Below are 7,217 nucleotides of genomic sequence, written 5' to 3'. Positions count from 1 at the left end.
TTTTTTCCGCCGACGGCCATTGGTTGGACGGCCGTTCTGGACTCTTCCCGAACACCCAGATTGTCAGTCCGTCCCTGAGTCTACCTGTGGGTAACCTGAATGTGATTCACGCACCGAGGGCGCAGCATCTGGAGCAGTCAAGGATCCCCAAAGGTATTGGAATTCCCTTTGAGAGGAACATGAATGATGAACCTAGTGTTATGGCAATCCTTGGAAAAGCTTTCCAGACATTTAGCTCAGAGCCCCAACTGAGCACACCAGAGGAAAGGTGGGGGGATCATCCTCAGAGATAGCCTACTGTTGATTATGTAATCGGCATCAGACGCCAGACTATCTGAAACAACAATATCAGCCACACGGCACAACATTTAGACGCTGGATTAACACATTTCACCCATGGCTAGCAGCTTTAAAATTACCACACACACACACACACACACACACACACACACACACACACACACACTCCCACACATGAAAAAGACAATTTAATACTTAAACATGGTGTCTGTTTCCATGTCAGCTAGTCCTCCACAATGTTAATCTGAAGCAGTCCTGTATATCACCCTCACTAATCCGCCTCCACACACACACACACACACACACACACACACACACACACACACACACACACAAACACGCCAGAAAAACATTCTTTCTGTTTCCTTCTATACTTTTCTCTCTCTTTTCCACTCTCTCTACCTCTGCCTCTGGTGCTGGAAGCTGCTAGTTGGCCCCAGAAGTCCTTTCTTTCTTCCAATAACAGGTTAGCTTTCAGAAAGCATGAATACATTAGAAGTGAGAGACAGGATGAGGGGGAGGCCTGAGAGACACAGAGAGACAGAGAGAGAGGGTTAGGCCTGAGACACACAGACAGACAGAGAGACAGAGAGAGGGGCAGGCCTGAGACACACAGACAGACAAAGAGACAAAGAGAAAGGTAGGCCTGAGACACACAGACAGACAGAGAGACAGAGAGAGGGTTAGGCCTGAGACACACAGACAGACAGAGAGACAGAGAGAGGGTTAGGCCTGAGACACACAGACAGACAGAGAGACAGAGAGAGGGGCAGGCCTGAGACACACAGACAGACAGAGAGACAGAGAGAGGGGCAGGCCTGAGACACACAGACAGACAGAGAGACAGAGAGAGGGTTAGGCCTGAGACACACAGACAGACAGAGAGACAGAGAGAAAGGTAGGCCTGAGACACAGAGAGAACGCAGGACATTTACCTTGACTTTAGTTTTTCAGAGGTGCATGCAGACAATGTCTTTAAAATCACAAAACATGTTTTACTGTCACGTCTGGGATTAGAACAAGGGCTTTAAATTGATTAAATTATCACGATTAAATGCATGATTGTCTATGGTTAACATTTTATTAATTGCTAATGAATTACAGTAGTTATTATGTCTACTAAATGTACTTTTTGCTTAACTAACTCCAACGCCCACCGGCTGGTTTGAAGAAGCATGTTTTGTTTAAAAGAAAAAGCACCTTCCCTAGAAAGAAGCTGACAATAACGAATCGTTCGTCGCAATTAATTAAGCAGTAACACATTTAGGAGCTGTTCCTACTTCTGGCCGTGGTTGTGTTTGTTAATCTGAGATGCCAGACGCGCAGATAGAGTGAAATATGAGCTCACAGTGAGTAGTAATACAGTGAGTAGTAATACAGTGAGTAGGAAAAGAAACGCTAAAAAATGGCCTGGGTTTGAAGGATCATTTTTTACATTTGTGATGTTCATATCAACATGGGAGCGGACTAATATGCTTATTTTATGGACATGTTCAATCCAATTCCAATACAATAACAAATACTGTCTTGAATGTTCTCCAGAATAACCTCGATGGTACTGCATGCTTAGAAAATATGCTGAAAGTATAATATGGCGAACTCAAGCGACAGATGGGCACATTGACCTGAATGGAACAGTCACACTAACACAATGTAGCGTCCTACTTTACACTTGGGAAGGTTAACTAAACAGCAGCTCAGCACTTAACAATGGAGCGCATGCTTCACAGCAACAGACACATTGTGTGAGTGCGTTGGTCAGCTAAATGTAACAATGTCATTGTGTGTCACCCCACATGTGGTAAAAATAAAAAATCATAAAAAAACTAAAACATCCATTTCTACTAAGTGGGATCAAAACTGGATAATGCAGATATAAATTCAAAGAAAGTATGCGTAACAGTGGGGATTGTAATATAGAACTAGGACTCAGCATACAGTGTATAATACAGTTGAATCGATAGATGGATTGGTGGTAACTCGGCTTACATCCGCAGTTCATGCAGATAACTTTAGTCTGATGAAGAGAACCATCTGTAACGGCTTTGAATCTCAACTTGACTTTCGAAAACGTTCTCCATTTTGATCTTGCGTTCATCATGCGTCGAAAAGATTGACTGTTCGAAGGAATTTGTGTTAACTCGGTATGACGCTGTTGAGTTTGGGGGCCCGAGGGTTTTGCCACCTGCAGTCATTTTGTTTTGTCACACTCTCACTTCTTCCTCGCGCTATCATACACACACACCACACACACACACACACACACACACACACACACACGGGCTCGACGCACACAACAACGCACAAGTATAAACATTAAGGCACTTAAGGTTATTTGCACTACAAAGAGTGTATGTATTTTGAATTGTATGAGTGTCCATTTCATTATGATATTCAGATTTATCATAAATAATTGAACATGCACATTATGTCTATATAATATTACATAGTTAGTGTTCCGTTAAAGAGGGGTGGAGGTGGGGTCGTATTTGAGCATTTAAAAATGGACTTGAAAGTAACGCATTAGTTACTTTCTGAAGTAACTGCTTACTTTTATAATGTGTAACTGAGTAACTAATTTAATTACTTTCGGAAGAAGTAACTAGTATCTGCAAGTAATTATCTTTTAAAAGTAACTTGCCCAATACTGCCAGAAGTAACATCTGTGCTGGTTCTCTGTAACGATGCTGGGGCAGTATGTGCCTCAAATCAACTTGCAAGCTTCTCTCTTGGAGCTTTGTTCTATTCTTCATCATTCCCTCTCTTCACCTCCATCGCTCTGCCTCCGATGATTTGGAGGCAGAGTGCGTAGGAAGCTGCTGTAGTGTTGCAGCTCCTTCTCCGTCCTGGCACACAAACATTGCTGGTTTGTGTGGGCGAGAGGTCTGAATCTTCACACACTGCCAAGATCAGGAAGGAAAAGCGGGGGTGAGGGGAGGAGGGGGAGTCAGTGTCGGCCATCAAACGCTGGAACTTCCTAAATATTAGAGCAACTGGGGATTGATTGAGAATTTTACAGTAAAGGGTCATTATTAGCCTCTTACAACCATAATGTTCATAGAACCCTTATTTTCTCGTGTTCTGATTGGACGAATTAGGGGATTGTTAAAGTCCTCTGACCGCAGTGTCTGTAACTCTTTCAGCTCCTACTTCAGGGCTGGGTCTTTTCTTTTTTGACCCAGATCTACGTTGATTGGTCCAACTTATAAATCCCCACAGCCCCCGATCTGTAGAAGCCATGCCGTCTGTTTTCAGCAAAACACTGACCACTTGAATAATTACATGACTATGTGAATTACTACGAGAATGGACGGAATGCTGAACTCTGGAATGTGGACTGATGCGGAGAATCATGTTACGCTGCAGCCTTCTTCTAGTGTGTTTCTCTGTTAAGTACTCCGGCCTGGTCTTTAAACGCCGCCGCTCCACCTCCGTCATGAGGATCCCGTCATGTGACGACGCTGTAAAGGCCGTTGCCGTGCTTGTGTCACTCCCTTACCCCTCCTACCAGTTTCCATGGCCACTTGGCCAGTGCAAATGCAAGTGGCAAAACCGGTTTTGGGGGAGAGTAGTTAGTAGAATGTGGACTGTACCTATAACTACATTCCTGGCTGTACTACTTGGTATGAAAGAGGCTATTATGTGGGATTTAGGCTTCTGCGCATAGCTTTCTCTGTAGCCTATGTGAGTGGCCTGAGGTTTCTACTTGCATGCATCGGTGTCTGCATCATGTTCTAACGTACTGTATCTCTTTAGTGAGTGTAAGTGATTAGCTTAACAGCGAGTTGCTCTAGTGACAGTGTCAGTGCTTTCTGACCACGGTGAGAAATCTGTAGCAGGAGAAGTTAACCCTCTCCTTGATTTCATGATGTTGATGGGTTTGGAGAACCTCAGGCTAGGGCGTAGGGTCCGGCGTATCTGCAGTAAAAAGGTTACAGCACAGTCATATGGTAGCACCTCATGACTGGGACAGAAGTCCGGAGTGTGTGTGTTAGTTTAGTTATATTTTCCATTCTAGATATGTTTCAAAGGCAGTGTACTCATCTACTTTAAAGCAGAGTTTTTGAAGCTTGGACAGGTTGTCAGTCATGAGAAAGGCTTTTCTCAGCATGAGTTTGATTTGTTCGAACTGTTTCTCTTTTTTCTTTTCAAGAAGCCGCAGTGCACTCCATGCTGTAATCTATGCAAAAGGGCAACGTTGTTGCTGCTCGCGAGAAGGATTTAATTTTTTAACCAAGGAAAGCTCCTTCTGTGACACTGGCCGTTCTTCATGTTGTATTAAGAGATTAAAAGAAAGCTGCCATGCAGAGAGGACTCCATGGAAATACTTTTCAGAAGTTGAATTTAAACTGTGTTTTGAATGTTTCTCCTGCCTAATTATATTCAAAATAATTCAGTGTCTGTGTCTGTGTGCTTCCAGTGGGAACAGTAAGCGTATAATTCTACAAGTAGGAGCAATGGGCAGCCACCGTTGTGTAATTGGTGCTAGTTACTAGCAATAGTTGATATCTTTTTAACCTTAGAATGAGATAGATTGCCTTTCTGTTATATTTTCCCTTTGATTTTTTAAACTGACTACCATGAGAACTACCAGAAGAATCAGGAGAAACATTATCGGAACTCAACATAGCTGGGTGATGGATGAAAGAAACCTTTAACAAAGAGCCGAAAGAGTCTAAAACACTCTGTAGAGCCGAGGAGAACTGATGCGCATTCTCTGTGGGTGTGTCCCCTTTCTGAGACACATTTGATCCAGTAGTGTAAAGAATGTGAATTGTGCAGCTGTAACTAAAACTAGTGAGAGTGTGTGAGATCTTTGTGTTTTCTTAAAAAATGTAAGCTCGGAGGTTTCTGACTCAAGTTGACAGGTGCAGCTGAACGCATGGTTGGTCAGTTGGAGATGTCAGTGATGCGGCAGTGAATCCGCTGCAGAGGGTTAGGGTCTCATGTGTTCCAGGATGCAGCAAGACAAGAGACACAGTCACAGTGACTGTCAGAGAGAGTAAATATGCAAAGGTGTTCTGGTGATGGATCCATTCCAGGAAGACAGATGGACAAACATCTCCTCTAACTGATCTCTCCATGCATACCTTTGTGCATGCACACACGCATGCTTGCACACACACCCTCTCGCTCTCTCCGGGGTAAACAGATGTTCAGTGTGATGTGATTTGCGCGTTCTGGGTTATTGCAGTCCTCCGCTGGATCCTCTCTCCTGTTTCTTCTCCCACAAGGCCACGTTACAAACTTCCATGGCCAATAAACCACAGCAGCCAGTGAATTCAGACCATGTCTACATGAGCACTAGGGTTGGATAAAAAGGTTGTAGTTTGGCTTTTGCTCACACTGCTGTACTGGTTACTCAATTCAGTTCAATTTCAAGATCTAGATAGTGTGGTCTAGAGTAGATCTAGACTATGAATTACAAATACCCAACAACGTATACTAAATCCCCCCCCAAGAGCAAGCATTTGGTGTGACAGTCACAGTTACATGCAGAATCCTCAGAGAAACCCCTGAGTCTTGGTGGTCAGCCATCTGCTGGTTGGGACCCAGAGACACTGATACAGGTATACAAATATGGTTAATTCACATTCATCATATTATATTAGACACTATACTCTGCACTTCTACGAGCAACAGGTTTGATACAACAAAAGCTAACATGTTTGTGAAGCAGAATGATTCATGGTGAATATCACCATGTGTCTTTTCTATAGCTGATTTGTATCATTATGTAGAGCTAATAACCAGCGCATTGAATGCTGCTGCTTTATTATAGATCTGTCAGTGATGATAGGACCAAAGTTAAAGGGGTGTGATCAGCTGGTGTGTTGGTTGAACGATGCATAACAACAAAACTATAACTTACATTTACTTAATAGCCTCGGGAAGCAACTTGTTTTGGTGGAACATGTGTATGTTCAAAAATTGTGCAACCAAAAAAATGCTGATTGGACAGATAGTCTAGCTAGCTGTCTGGATTTACCCTGCAGAGACCTGAGGACCAGGTAACCATAGTCCTCAGATTGGACAGATAGTCTAGCTAGCTGTCTGGATTTACCCTGCAGAGATCTGAGGACCAGGTAACCATAGTCTTGTGAAATCCCCCGGAGGTTAGAACGCCAAAACATAGAAAGAGGAAGGTGACAGACATCCGGTGGATTTTCCATCGGCACCGGAAACATCCAGGAAGTTGGGCATTGTGGGGCATCGTTGTTGATATTGTTGACATGACTCGTATTTTGTCTTTCCATAAGGAGTGGTGGAATTTGTTGGGCAGTGCTAGTTAATAGTGATAGTAGTTGCTCTCGCTTTAACCTTTAAATAAGAATAATCTCCTTTTTGTCATCTTTTCCCTTTAATTTGTTTTTTTTTATTGACTGGCATATTTGATTTCATGACTTTTTAAAGTTATTGTCTTTTTATGTTCAAACTATTTACACTTAAGGATCTTGCTCGGTGTAAAAGTATAAACACACCTCTGGCACACACACTAATGTATAGAGCTGCCAAAAGTGTTAATTTGACCTCGGATATGTAAGTCACGTGTCGATCTTAAATTAAAAATTTTAAAAATGTAAACATTATAAAAACAACTACAAACAGCACATTGAGACATGGAACGCGTCCCAGAGCCAAAAAACACAGAGAGGAAAGGGAGGGCGACAAAACAACACATGCAGAAACAGACACACGCAAACACACACACACACACATAAACAGACACACACACACACACACACACACATACAGACAGACACAAAACAAGGGGTGTGTCACTGTCTGCGTTTGAATCAGACTCCCGGATCTCACTCAGTGTACGAGTATAAACACACGTTTGGCACACACACACACACACACACACACACACACACACACACACACACACACACACACACACACACACACACACA

At 43.0% G+C, this 7,217-nt stretch overlaps 1 protein-coding gene across 2 annotated transcripts in view; it reads left to right on the top strand.

Moving 5' to 3' along the window:
* Positions 1 to 7,217, top strand: part of ntrk3a (neurotrophic tyrosine kinase, receptor, type 3a) — a 128,165-nt gene that overhangs the window by 26,978 nt on the left and 93,970 nt on the right. The window lies entirely within an intron of this gene.

Source organism: Etheostoma cragini, chromosome 8, assembly GCF_013103735.1.
Source record: "Etheostoma cragini isolate CJK2018 chromosome 8, CSU_Ecrag_1.0, whole genome shotgun sequence".
Lineage (NCBI taxonomy): Eukaryota > Metazoa > Chordata > Actinopteri > Perciformes > Percidae > Etheostoma > Etheostoma cragini.
The sequence above is the reverse complement of the archived record's forward strand: the minus strand, read 5'-3'. Positions and strand labels throughout refer to the sequence as shown.